This window comes from Engystomops pustulosus, chromosome 3 (assembly GCF_040894005.1).
Source record: "Engystomops pustulosus chromosome 3, aEngPut4.maternal, whole genome shotgun sequence".
NCBI classification, from domain to species: Eukaryota; Metazoa; Chordata; class Amphibia; order Anura; family Leptodactylidae; genus Engystomops; species Engystomops pustulosus.
In genome coordinates, this window is record NC_092413.1 from 79,724,947 (window position 1) to 79,739,882 (window position 14,936).

Here is a 14,936-nt window from a genome sequence, read left to right on the forward strand (position 1 = left end):
CAGCATCATAAATTATTTAGACGTGTTGTAAAGTATGCTTGTTGGTAGGAAGCGTACAAGACAGCCAGACATTTCTCCTGTGGTCCTGCTGGGGGGAAGCCTGAAGATTATACCCATATATGCCAATGTCATTGTTACAGCCTGGTGTTCTCAGCCTTTTTATAAACAGTTACTGGCTAGTAGTTATGCTACGACAGTGGAGACATTTTCGCCCTGTTTTTATTTGTAAATTAACATATAGTCGAAAGACAATGAGCCGCTCTATCTTGTAACGAGACCAATTCTAATAGATCACTTGACTCCATTTATAGCAGTCTGTAATTTGTCTAGTGAGATGGATGAATGCTCTCACAGCTAATGAATTTACTAATAGCCTCCTGGTCTTATTACTAGTGATTACTTAATGACCACATTATGGAAGGTGTAAGGAGGTTGTGATGGACTATATTGCAATTAAATGTACATGTTACCTTTTGTCCAGTGGTGTGGGACCTGCACCCCCCATAGTGTTTGAGCTGGTTGACAATTACAGTGTGGTAGGTGAGTGATAGATCAGCCTCTGAGAAACCAGAATGAAGATTTGAAGCTGATAAAGTGCCTGTACCTAAGCTGCCTGGAGCACTGCCCCTCTGTGGTGACTTTGACCTAATAAGAATATATAACGTTTACGGTAATTGAAATTCAGCTTAGATTTGAATGTTCTATTTAGTCAGTATTGCAGAATAAAATTAAATTTTACCATACAATTATTAATAGCAGATAGCAGTATGTTAACGACAGATGCCTACATGACCTATCATGACCTGTGCTAATGGCAAGTACTTTAGTACTGAACAGAATAGTGCATGTGATGGTCCCCATGCTCCTGCACTACTATGAAGATTTCTTTGAACCTAATTTCAGATTTTTTTTTAACTGTGACCTAGTTCTACTTCTGTCTTCTCATACGTAGCTAAATCTTATATATTATATTGAGTGGAAATGCTTTTAATATTTTATCGGTATATACATTTTTGCATATTACAATATAATTTCCTTGTAATAATATGTGTTTTTTCTTTGCTCACTGGAGAGGCGCTGGACTGGGCTACTCCTCTAGGCATCTAGGCATTAGAAAAGCTTTCTCTAAGACGCTAGGCACGAAGATCCGGCAGGGGCTTGCAGGAAGAGGCAGGCTTAAATAGATTCTGCAAAATGGTCAGCGCCATATATTATATATACTGGCGGGGACAGTATATTATAGTATGGTATATAATAAGCCGGGTGGAATAATGTCTCCCGGTATACAATACGAGGGGGGTTATGACTCCTTGTATGTAATAAGGGGGTGGGGGGGTTAGGGCTATTGGTATACAATAAGGGGAGAGGGGAAATAATGGCTCCTGGTCAGTATACTATAAGGAGGGGGGGATGATAATGGGCTCCTGGAAAGTATATTATGAGAAGGGAGATGGGCTCCTGGCTATTATTGTAGGAAGTAGCCCAGTAAATTATATGTAACCAAATTATTATATGTGACTCCCCCTTTGAAAACAAAGGCATTTTCTGGCATTTTCTGTTCTGAAAGTGTTTGACAAAAAACTTAACCACCAGAGGTGAAGTGGGTGGAGACTAATATCTGTTAGTCTATGCCCTCAGGCTGAGGTCAGCTAGCTTGTCCACACATCCCATGATGCCTTGTGTTCCCTCTCAAAGTAATTTAAGGGTTAAATCCTAAGTAAATTTAAATTTACTGCATAGTACACATACAGGTTGTATATGGTGACTAGCCTGGCAGTTTCCATCACATGGAGGAGCAGGGAACATGTAAGAAGAGGAAGAAATCATTAGTACATTAAGTATATATGCCTGTGCTGTGTGAGCACTAAGCTTTAACAGCTTATCGCCACAGAGCTGATACTGCATATGACAATGTGGGGGAAGGGAGCAGCACAAAGAGAGGAGGGAGACAGAGAAAGTTCTGTAGAATCACAGACTGGGAGGGAGGGACTGATGGGGAACAGGGGAGAACCTTTACCTCACTATTCTGTGCAGGAGACTGTGCATTCACACATCCAGCTCTGCTTCTTACACTGTCACATGACCTCCTCCTCTGTGAGCAGGGAGCAGCAGCCCCTCCCCCCCCATGAATCTGTCTGATAAACATCAGATAAACAAATCTACGAACTCCAGGGCTTGTCAGCACATGGAGAGGAGACAGCCATTGCAGCACTGAGATAATCTAAGGGGTATAGCAAAGAAACTACTGTATATAGGTAATAAAGATAATAGGCAAAGTTGTTTTACATTTCAAGAGCTATTGATTTGTGAAAAATAAAAAACCTTTACAGTTACTCTTTAAAGAAAAGAGGCAAAAGTAAGGGATTCATTTAGGCCTATGGGGGACATACTGCCTAACCTCTAGATCCATTCTAATTTGGATAGTTTTCTGTTTAAATTCCCACCTCTGGTACACAGGAGTACCTTGTCAATTCCTTTGAACTTTAGGCCTTCAGGATTACAGGAATGGTATTTTTTAAAATGTTTTGGCATCGTTTGTAAGTCATCTTCATTTTCTATGTCTTTAATGATGCTTCACACATGTACTCCCACTCCGTTTTTCACCTGAGGTTAGACCTATATTGATTTTGCCACATGGACATTGCATGTTAAAAAACACTTGAGTACTACATGTTATATGTTGCGTTATTTTAAATACCTTTTCATTTTTGGCAATCAATTATTGAGTTATAACTATGTTCTTGCAAGCTTTACAAATTTTACATGGAAAGCAACCCCATTTGGGACCTTTTTTCCAAATACATTCTGAATCTCTGGTATATAGTGACTGTGTATAAGCAAGTCACCCAAATTTTTTGATCCTCTTGCAGTTATAAGTGAACTTGCGAAGATATCATTTTTTGAGTTGAGGGTCTGTTTTCAGGATTGGTCAGAATTGTTTGATGTCAGTCATTTGGTTCCACTTATTACGATGATAACCCAAGTTCGTTTTTTTGTATTTGCTTTACCTTATTTTTACATTATAAGGTTTCACGTTGTTGGAATTTGGCCCTTCTATATGCTCTTCTAATGGTTCTGTTTGAATACCCTCTCTCTTGAAATCGTTTTCACATGTCTTTGGCTTGCTCCTTAAAGATCTCATCACTGGAGCAAATTCTCTGCATTCTTAAAAACTGACCCACCAATATACCCTGTTTTGTCGAATGTGTGAGGATTGTGCATGTAATAAAGAATTTATTGCTGTTGATTTGTGGAAGACATCTGTTTCAATCTTGCCATCTTGTCTTATGGGCATTTTAATATCTAAGAACTCAATTTCTTGACCATTTTTTATATTGTGGTTGTTCAAGCCTTCCATGAAGTTGTTGACCCTGCAACAAAAATAATATATCATCAATATGTACCAGTTATGTACTTTTTCAATTCCAGAGATGGGTTCGTGTTATAAAATCTCATGCTCCTAAGAAAAGATTTGCATATGAGGGGGCACACATGGTCCCCATTGCAGTTCCCTGTATTTGCAAATAGTATCAGTCTCTAAATCCAAAAAAGTTGTGTGTGAGCACAAATTCTAATAGGGTCTTTAATAGATTTACTGTTTCTTTTGAGATGCTACTTGAACGTAAAAAGGAGTTAACGGATTATAAACCATCTTGGTGTTTTATGGAGGTATATAGTGAATCTACATTGGCTGTAACAAGAAGCATATCATTCTGTACCGTAAGACCATTTAGTAAGTTGTTGTGTCTTTTATGTAAGAGGGTAAATTTCTCCCCAATGGTTTTAAAAAATGGTCTATAAATATATAGATCTTTTTACACATTCCTTCGTTCCCAGATACAATCGGCCTACCTGGGGGATCTTCTTTGTTTTCATGAATCTTGAAAATAATATAAAAAGCTGCAGTTCTGGGTGGTGTGTTAAATAGATTCTGCATGGTTTCTTTTGATATTATATTTTTCTCCAAAGCATCTTGTAATATGTACATTAGACAGTTTTACATAACAATGTCATGTAGCAGTTTGTGCACCTGTTTTTCATATCTTTTTTTTTTGGACCAGATCACGAATTAACCTCCCTTATCAGCGTATTTTATCTCAACATCTTTCCATTGTTGGATTTCCCTTATTGCTTCTCTCTTTTTTTCTACTTAAGTTATTATCACTCAGCTATCACTGCTTTAGTAAAGCTTTCAATTGCAGGACATAAACTTAGCGAGAGAAAGTTTTTTGATTTAGAGGAAATGATATTATCTGTACTACTTACCTCAAAATCAGTTGATTCATTGAGCAGAGAGTTTAGGATTTCCTCATATTTTCTTTTTCTGCCATACATGCTTCTGGTCTCCCTTTTATTACTATAGTACAGGAAATCTGAATTGTCATCTTTAAGGAGCCATCAAGATGATGACTAGCATAAATCAAAGGAGAGCACATATTTAGTGTGTGTAGTGTATATATGATACTGTGTTTTATATGGGTGTAATGTATATATATTGTGTACAGTATGTGTATTCTGGATTATGTGTGGGAAAGGGGCAGGCAGCAATGGTTAAGGCATATGTGGGCCCCCATAAGTTTGAATCAGGGGCCCACGTAGTTACTCCACTGGTTAGCAGTAATAGGAATCAGTCAATGGCAGTATGTAATGGTGTTCCACAAGAAAAATATAAGACCCCTCGATTCTACATTAAATTCTACATTATACCAATCTTAATTAATTTTAATTTTATAGAGGCTCAGTCAAGGACATACTGTAATAGCAGTGACAATGGCAATGATGAAGCTAAAGACCTATAAACATTTTGTTATACCTAGCTACAAAGGTAAGTATAACACCCCAAAGATAATGTTACATTTGTAAGATAGACACATGTCAACCTATTTTATAGAAAAATCCCAGCAGGCCCTTAACTTCAGCCGGTCTCCGCAACACCTGGATTCCCTTATATATCTTTCTCTTAGCTTCTTATGGGGCTTTATACATCAGTTACTTTCCACCACTACTATGTAAATAATGTATTATTGATTTTAATGGATCTATTGTCAGGGTAGCAAGGTCTAAATTATATCATAATATCTCAGTATCAGGCTTCCAAGGTAACACAACTGGACATGCTCAACTCCAAGCAGGACCCCTACACGTTTCTCCATAGAAGCTCTTGCAGTACCCGGACCAGCGTGGATGCTATCTTGTAGATCCTATGTTTGACCTGTCCCCTAATAACCAACCCTATCATCAATCACTCCCTCAGGATTTCGAACTCTCAAATTTTCTGCATGCCTCATCTACAACTAAAGTAGTAGTCTTAGACCCCCCCCCCCCTCCTTTAAAAGACACCACCTTATCTGGAACTTTTTCTTCTTTTGAAATGTACTATCTGCAATTCCCTCTTGCCAGTGAAATCAACTCAGGCCAGGTTCACCCAACATATAGAGTGCAGTTACCCGAAATTACACATTTTAGGGAGTCATTTTTAAAAACTATGCCCGACCATGAATGCCTATGCTTCTTGATGTATCCGCTGTGACAGAGGGGGGTATGGCCTATCATATGCGGAAACACAAAAGCTGGCTTATAATACATTCTTCCCATTAATTTTTAGCTATCTGGTGACTGTGGTAGGACTATGCTCATTCCACTCCCAGTGTAGCCTCTCTACTGCCCTTGTTACCCCCCCCCCCCCCCCACTCTGCTCTTTACATATCTCTTTTAACTTTCTATCCTTTTATGATTTTGCTTTTGCTTTATCTGGGTATCATCAACCCATAAAGTCTCTTCAGCCTCAGTGAAGACACATGACACTGAAATTGTTGTTGCAACCTTTACCATGTTTTATACATCAACCCTTGTCACTCCACTTGGTGTTCGTATATACTCATTGTTTCAATAATTGTTACTCCTTTTTTATGATTATATCATGTGATAAATAAAACTTTATTGTAAACAAAAAACAGTAAACTCTAACACAGGGATAAAGACAAGTTTCTTGACTCCAAAATAAGGACCTTTGCGGTGTTCCTATGACTTTCCTATATATAGAACGGTCCACCTGCAAATAAACATAAGTTTATTATTTTTGCCCCCCAGCCCCATTTTATAATAAAAGAAATGTTACTTTTACCTCCTTGAGTGTTTGTAAGACCTTGGAGAGCAAAGCAGCTTTTTCCTTATGTCTTTAGTTTCTAGTCCACACATTTAACAGTTTCCAGAACTCTCCTGTAAACATCATGAGGGTAACTCAATATATTGATTAAAACAGGTCCCACATGTTCTGTGCTGATGCTAGTATACTAAAATATGTGACCTGTACTGGAGCTAAAAAGCATTACACAAAACACAGCTGCTCTATACCAATGTGATCACTCGTGAGTTCATATTGGAAAAATCAAGCCTTGTCGAAATACAATGACTTTCAATATAATAAAGAGCAGGATTACAGTCTAATAACTTATTTTTTTGCAAATTGCCACATTTTTTTCAAGCTGTTCCATGACTTCAACTTCATTCCTGTCATTGTTCTTTATATTGATTCTAAACACTCATTCAGCAGGATATTCTAAGGTTAATAGAGAATAAGATTGTTTATTTGCACTCAATTAGTTTGTTGTACAAAAGGAGGTACATTACGAGCTCGTGTTTTGTAGGGTGGCTTCTAACATGTATCACTTCTGACCCCTTCTTTATATTTATTTGTCTTATACACACTACGCACCCAGACCAAGTTCTTTATCAGGTTTCAACAACAAAATTATATCATACCAAATAAGTAGCTTATAGAGGACCTTTCACCATTCTGTAGGGGCTGCTACATAGATTCAGGGGCACTTTGAATCATTCTAGCCTCCACGGTTGCGGAGTATCCTAGTATCTGACCAATGTAATATCTGACCTGGAGGTGTGTGTAATGCATATTTTCGCTCATACTGTCTAATCAGTGGCAAACACAGGGGCAAATTTACTTAGAAAGTAGGAAAATGCACTAAAAGTGCTTTTTCCATGTATAATGCTGTGTGTAGCGATTCACTATGATTATGAAATCATAAATCTGTCGCTTCCCAGCTCTGGCCCGACAGAGTTCACCATCTTTTTTGTGGTTCATCTTTAACATACGGCGTGCGATACAAGTTAAGTTTGCAAGTTAAAGATGGCGCTGGGTCTGAATCAGTCATACTCATTTAGTTTAAAATATGCAGCACCCTCCTCAATTAATATATGCAGCCCCCTACTCATTTAGTTTCATATATTCACCCCTATCTCATTTAATTTTATATACACAGCCCCATTGAGTTACCGTAATTTCATATATGCAGCCACCATCTCTGTTAATTTTATATATACAGCCCTCCTTCCTCCATTTCATATATACAGTTACAGTTCTTTCATTTTATACATACAGACAAACCCCCCCTTCAGTCATTATAAATATATCCCCAGCACATTTAATTTATAGTGCCATGAACCATTGTGCCCTTCACCCTGGGCTGTAGAAAAATAAAAATACTTACCTGGCAGGACTTCTAGTGCCTGCTGCCTCTTCTCTCTGCAGTGGGAGCCGCGATGGACGAGAACAGGTTGCGCGGCTGTTGATGTCATCAGGCGCCGCATATCCGGGGTCAGAAAGTGACAAGCCGGAAAGTGTCCGGCCGCGACACGCTCGGTATCAAAAACATCAGTATCTAAAAGATGCCGATGTCATTAGAATTTGACTGATCTAGTGGCCGCATAGAGTGCCATTGTTATCTCTGCCAGGGGCCACCACTGGGACCCCTGCAATAGCATCAGGTGTCGGGGCCCACCAGTGAATCCCCCAGTCCGCCGGTGGGCCAGTCCAACCCAGGATATAATATATACAGCAGAAAACAGTGATGAGTGTGGTCACCTTGATAATTATGCAATCACCATTAAGATTTTCAGTAAAAAACAATAGTAAATTTTGAGCTACAACTTAAAACACTGCAATTGTTCATAACTTGGTATTCTATAATTTTAACTATATGGAGTATAGATGTTTGCTTGTAATGGTTAGGCTTAGATTTCAAAGTCCCGCTTTTCTAGATCTTGCTATTAAACATAGAAGCTTTCCATAGAATACTTTCAGAAGACAGAAATATGACCATGGTCACACAGGTGCATGACTCATTATCTCATAGAGAGTAATCAGAGCTGTGTGTTGTAACGAGCCAAGCACCTGTGTGACCATGGTCAGATTTCTGTCCACTTGAAAAAAATAATGTAGCCTTCTATAGAAGGACAGCAAGCAATAGATCTAGAAACCCTGAGGAATTGATACAGAAATACATTGGTAATTTTTATAACATTTCATTATACAAAAAATAACACCCCTTTAATGAAGCATTTATTTTGGGTGAGTTTTTTTTTTCAATGGCAGGTTCTCTTTAAATCTTTTTCACTTAAATTGGAGTGCGCAATTTTCCTTTTTAGTATTTTTTATTAACTTGTGTTTCAGTTCTGGGTTTGCACCCAACAGAATTTAGCATTAAGTGCTGCTTCTTTCCATTTTTGCAGATAGATAATATTATTTATATAAGTTGCTGCTTTTAACTGTGGAGTTAGGTTTTACTCATATATTGATGTACTCATATGCCAAACTTGGTTCTGTGTTGTATTTATATGCTGAGCTTGGTTCTGATGCTGTGGTTATGTGTTGACCTTGGTTCGGGTGCTGTATTTATGTAAACTTACATAAATACTTATGGAGCCTGGATCCCCTTAGGCTTATTTGCATAATTTTAAAAGCTCTTTAAAAAAACAGGGCATAAGAAGATAAAAGAGGAGTGTATCCTGCCAGAGGGGCACACACCAGTATGTCAGTGTGCTTGTTTTACAATCCTTCATCCTGGTGGTAGATGTCCTTTAATTGATGTAATTTATTATTGCACTCTGTATTTTATAATGGAGTTGGCAGGATGGGCAAGGTCTATATCATAATGAATTGAGGTCAGGAAATAAATCTATATATTTTTTAATTTAATTATTGAGGGATGAACTATTTTATTAATTTTTTAGGAGATGGCACAACATTACAATTGGGGGGGGGCAATGTACATATTTGAATATAAGAGTTTAACTGCACATAACCCAATTGATTTGGATGAGAATTATTAAAAAAATTATTTCTTATTTGACTGTACAAATATTTGCAGATTGTCATTGTACATATCCAGAATGAAATGATTCTGATTTATAGTCATTCTGTGACATTTTGTATGTGTCACTCAGCTACACAAATCTTCCAGCACAATGCTCTGCGCACATATCTAGGCAGGAACGAGCTTGTTTGGTGCTAGATGTTTACCTGTTATGTCAGACAATTCAATGATGATGTGGGGTAAGGGTCTTGTAAAAATGACTTTATTGGTATGTGAAAAGGTGAATGCAAAAGACATAAACAGCTGCTTGGCAATAAAACGCTGTGTTTTCTATGAACTGTAATTCTTTCCCTGTGCTGCTAATTATAGAGAGCATTAATTAGTTGCAGGTGTGGAAATACAACTGGCTAAGGGCAAGAGGGGCAATCAAGAAATACACTGTTATTTTATTGTCCTGCACTGCTTGTACATGGTTTATGGGCATCCGCAGCATCTATATAGCATGCAGTTTTACTGGTGTGCTACATTAACTGAAGTAGCCTGTAGGGCAAGTAGTGGATACAGTCACCTGCTTTACAGCTACTATGTCCTGTCCTTTTCCATATGTCCATACATGTGTAAAACTGGTTAAAATGTTTGTCCCCATTATCTTTTAAAGTGTTTAAATGTAGTTTTCTCATAATTTCTTTTGTTTGGTTGTAAATCTCCATTGAGATTACTTGTTTACTCACCCTCTGGTATAACCAGTAGATGAAAGGAAGAAGACTGACATTCATGGTACATTAGAAAGAAGGCAGTGGGACATGTTTATACCCAATGGGTTTGGTCTTTAATCTCACACAGTGAAAAGGCAAAAAACATCTCTTTGTTCTCACCTCTAAAGAGTGATATTTCAATATTCCTTACTCATTTAACCATAGTTGCAGGTTTCCTGTTTGTCATTCTATGTCATCTTTGAATAAACTGGAATTAAAACCAAAAATATTGGATAAGCATGAGAAATGATTTCATTTTAGATTTCAAAATTCAAAATAGAAGAAAGAAGTAGTTTAAATGTTTTATATTCCTTGATTAACCCTTTGCAATACTATATATACAGAGTGAGTGTCCAACTGCTCGTTAACACTTAATTTCTAATCAGCCAATCACATGGCGGCAACTCAGTGCATTTAGGCATGTAGACATGGTCAAGACAATCTCCTGCAGTTCAAACCGAGCATCAGTATGGGGAAGAAAGGTGATTTGAGTGCCTTTGAACGTGGCATGGTTGTTGGTGCCAGAAGGGCTGGTCTGAGTATTTCCGAAACTGCTGATCTACTGGAATTTTCGCGCACAACCATCTCTAGGGTTTACAGAGAATGGTCCGAAAAAGAAAAAACATCCAGTGAGCAGCAGTTCTGTGGGTGGAAATGCCTTGTTGATGCCAGAGGTCAGAGGAGAATGGGCAGACTGGTTCGAGCTGATAGAAAGGCAACAGTGACCCAAATCGCCACCCGTTACAACCAAGGTAGGCAGAAGAGCATCTCTGAACGCACAGTATGTTGAACTTTGAGGCAGATGGGCTACAGCAGCAGAAGACCACACCGGGTGCCACTCCTTTCAGCTAAGAACAGGAAACTGAGGCTACAATTTGCACAAGCTCATTGAAATTGGACAGTAGAAGATTGGAAAAACGTTGCCTGGTCTGATGAGTCTCGATTTCTGCTGCGACATTCGGATGGTAGGGTCAGAATTTGGCGTCAGCAACATGAAAGCATGGATCCATCCTGCTTTGTATCAACGGTTCAGGCTGGTGGTGGTGGTGCCATGGTGTGGGGAATATTTTCTTGGCACTCTTTGGGCCCCTTGGTACCAATTGAGCATCGTTGCAACGCCACAGCCTACCTGAGTATTGTTGCTGACCATGTCCATCCCTTTATGACCACAATGTACCCAACATCTGATGGCTACTTTCAGCAGGATAATGCGCCATGTCATAAAGCTGGAATCATCTCTGACTGGTTTCTTGAACATGACAATGAGGTCACTGTACTCAAATGGCCTCTACAGTCACCAGATCTCAATCCAATAGAGCATCTTTGGGATGTGGTGGAACGGGAGATTCGCATCATGGATGTGCAGCCGACAAATCTGCGGCAACTGTGTGATGCCATCATGTCGATATGGACCAAAATCTCTGAGGAATGCTTCCAGCACCTTGTTGAATCTATGCGACGAAGAATTGAGGCAGTTCTGAAGGCAAAAGGGGGTCCAACCCGTTACTAGCATGGTGTACCTAATAAAGTGGCCAGTGAGTGTATATGTATACATATATATAATATATGTAATAAGTATTTGATCCCATAGAAAAACAGAACATAATATTTGGCACAGAAACAGATTATAGAGGTCACATGTTTCCTGTATTACTTGACCTAGTTTGCACACAATGTAACAGGGACCTCCATACAGATCTTCTCCACATCCTTTGGATTTCAAGGCTGTTGCTGGATAACATTGAGTTCCAGCTCCCGCAAAGATGTCCGTTTGGGTTCAGGTCTGAAGACTGCCTAGACCACTCCAGGAACTTGAAATGCTTCCTCCGGAGCCACTCCGTATTTGCCCTGGTGTGTGTTTTGAGTCATTGTCATACTGGCACAACCCATCTTCATTGCTCTTTGCAGAAAACCACCCCCAAAGTATGAGGTTTACACCTTCATCCTTCACGTTTAGGATGTTTTTCTTAGGGTTGTACTTATCATTCTTCCTCCAAACCTAGCAAGTGAAGTGGATATTAAAATGTTCTATTTTGGTCGCATCTGACTTTCTCCTATGCCTTCTCGAATCATCCAGATGGTCAGTAGTTAACTTCAAATGGCCCTGGACATGTGCTGGCATGAGCATGGTTACCTTGCAAGCCCTGCTTGATTTTAATCCATGGCTGTGTAGTGTGTTACTAATGGTAATCTTTGAGACTGTGTTCCCAGCTGACTTCAGGTGATTGATTGACCAGGTCAGAATCATCCTTAACCCACAAGAAGATGTACAATAAATGCAAGTGCAGAGTAGGAGGAGCTTCTTAAACAAAAACTAGCAGCACCGAGAGAGCCAAATACTTATTTAATGCAATAAAATGCTAAGTAGTTATTTAAGATTCATACAATGAGATTTTTTTGGATTTTTTAAAATACTGTCTCTCAGTTGAAGTGTACAATAAAATTTACAGACCTCTCCATTCTTTGTAGGTAGGAAAACTTTGGCCAAAATCGGCGTGGGATTAAATATTTTCCCCTATTGTATTAGGCTGTGCTTCGTTTCACACCACATGTGCAGTGATTTGTAACATAAATATAAAATATGGAAAGACAAGTATCCTTTGAGAATTTTCAATTTTGTTCTAAAATTACATTTGAAAAATATGTTAGCATTCTATAAAAATCCTTTACTCCTGAAAAATCTAAAATGTACTGTACTAAAATGAATATTACTATAGTTTTAAGGTCTAATGAGCAAGATGACTTTGGGTGTATGGAAATGGTTCAGGAATTGCAGCTACACATTCTATAGATATTATTAAACATGGGTATTAGCAAGATACATTTCATCTAATGCTGCCTTTATGAGTTCAGCTGTAGAAACATCTTTTTATTATTATATAAAGAACTTCACTTTTTCTACATAAAGTGGAATTTGCAATGTATTCAATTAAACTTCAGTCACCCAAGTTTATTGTATTTTTTATTGAGAGCCCCTTCACAGCCAATTCATTCCATTTTCACCTGATACATTCACAGTCTGATTCTTTCGAAGAGGGGCTGTGTCATTACCCATTAATGTATGTGCAGTAAACATTAATGGTTTAAAGGTTTTCAAGCTTCTAGAAACTACTGCTTAATTGGAAATCACAAGGGTTTAGCAAGTTTAGTTTCAGGTTACATAATTCAATCAAAGTTATGATATATTCTCTGTTTATTAACCCTTTTTATTGTACATAGTGACATACAGTTATGTAAAAGTGATGCAATAAGTTATTATTTCAGCAAAAGATTGACGTTGAAAAATAGAACCTATCCCACAGAAAACAGCCATACAACTGGGACAGAGACGGTTATGATTTTTGAAACATAATAATAAAAAATAAATAAAAAAATATCACCACATAATTAGCTTTGGGCTTTTGTTTAAAAGTGAAATCACTAAATGCAAACTTTGTATAACTTACCAAGAAATATTGTGATCAATAAACCGTATTTTTCAGAGTATAAGGCGCACCATCAATAAATGCCTGCTTAAATGTCTAGGTTCATATATAAGGCGCACCGGATTATAAGGCACACCTGATTATAAGGATGAATGACCAGCAGGTGGCAGACCTGTGCGCAGTTCAAGGCAGCTGTTGTCTGTAAGTACGGTTCATATATAAGGTGCACTGGACTATAAGGCGCACCTTTGACTTCTGAGAAAACCAAAGGATTTTTTGTGCGCCTTATAGTCCAAAAAATATGGTATAGTAGCTACAGGTCTATTCTGATAATAAGAAATTTGGCATAGATTGTGCACTGTTTGGCTGCTAGAAGTGCTCGAGATATACATTAGCCCCACTTTTCCCAAATGATAATGATTGATAGGCTACTGTGTGTGCCAGTAATGACACGACAGTCCATTCACTATTTTTAACATAAAGCATGCAGTTTTGTCATACTGATCACACAGGCATTGAAGCTGAGCGAGTGTGATCAGAGCAGATGCCCAGCGGTTATGAAAAATTTGACATTACATTTTACATTAATGGATGTGTCTGTTTAACCATTGTGGGAAGTACTGATTAAGGCATCCAACATGTTCCTGAAAGTTGGGTTTGCCTTATCATCCAGCCCACAGCACAACTAATGCAATGACATGTCAGTTGGAGATAACCTTTGTTATTAACCCCTTAATAACATGTGACGTAGTAGTACATCACACGTCGGCTGCGGGTGAATGGAGAGGGCTCAGCCCATAGCCGCCCATTGGCGGAGATCGTTGCTCCCCGTGACTCCTTCAGGTGCGGATATCAGTTGCCATTAGAACCTGATGACACGAGGCTGTCTCGCTTTTAACCTATTCATTATAATGTGCGATTCGCAGATTGTAATGAATGAGGAGGAAAATCCTTATATACTGCTATACTGTAGTATGGCAGTATATGGTAGGATCATTCACACAACCTAGGGTTGTCTGAAAAATTGTAAAAAAATAAAAATTTTTTTTTTTTTAAATCACTGCTTCGCCCTAGAACTAGTATAAATATAAATAAACAGTAAAAATCATAAACACATTAGGTATCGCCGTGTCTGAAAATGGGCGATTTATCAAAATATAATAATGGTTTTTCATTGCATTTAACCCTGTAACAGAAAATAACACCCAAATTCGAAAATGGCACTTTTTTGCCATTTTGAAAAATATAAAAAATTCTATAGGAAATGATCAAAAGGCCGTACCGTCCTAAAAATAGAAGCATTGAAGCCGTCATAAAATGTCACAAAAAATTACACCAGCCACCACTACCATACTCAAAGTATGAAAATGTTATAAGCGCCAGAAAATGGCAAAATATATATTTTTTTTGTACAGGAGGTTTTAATTTTTGTAAATGTATAAAAACATTATAAAACCTATACAAATGTGTTATCCCCGTGATCGCCCGTGATAAAATAGTCATTTGGAGTGCACAGTGAAAGTCCACAAGAAAACGTTGCGAATGCATTTCTTTGCCAATTTCACTGCATTCGGAATTTTTTTTCGACTTCCCAATACATACCATGGAATACTAAATACTGTCCCGATGAAGAGCAATTTGTT

General features: G+C 38.2%; 1 protein-coding gene across 8 annotated transcripts in view; it reads left to right on the plus strand.

Moving 5' to 3' along the window:
* SMYD3 (SET and MYND domain containing 3) overlaps nt 1-14,936 on the plus strand; it is a 400,119-nt gene that overhangs the window by 357,216 nt on the left and 27,967 nt on the right. Inside the window, exon 11 of one of the 8 annotated variants that reach the window (XR_011854119.1) lies at nt 4,735-4,825. The exons of the other annotated variants lie outside the window; for them this stretch is intronic. The gene's annotated coding sequence lies outside the window, so the exon portion shown is untranslated. The remainder of the gene's footprint in view (nt 1-4,734; nt 4,826-14,936) is intronic. 8 annotated transcript variants of the gene reach the window in all.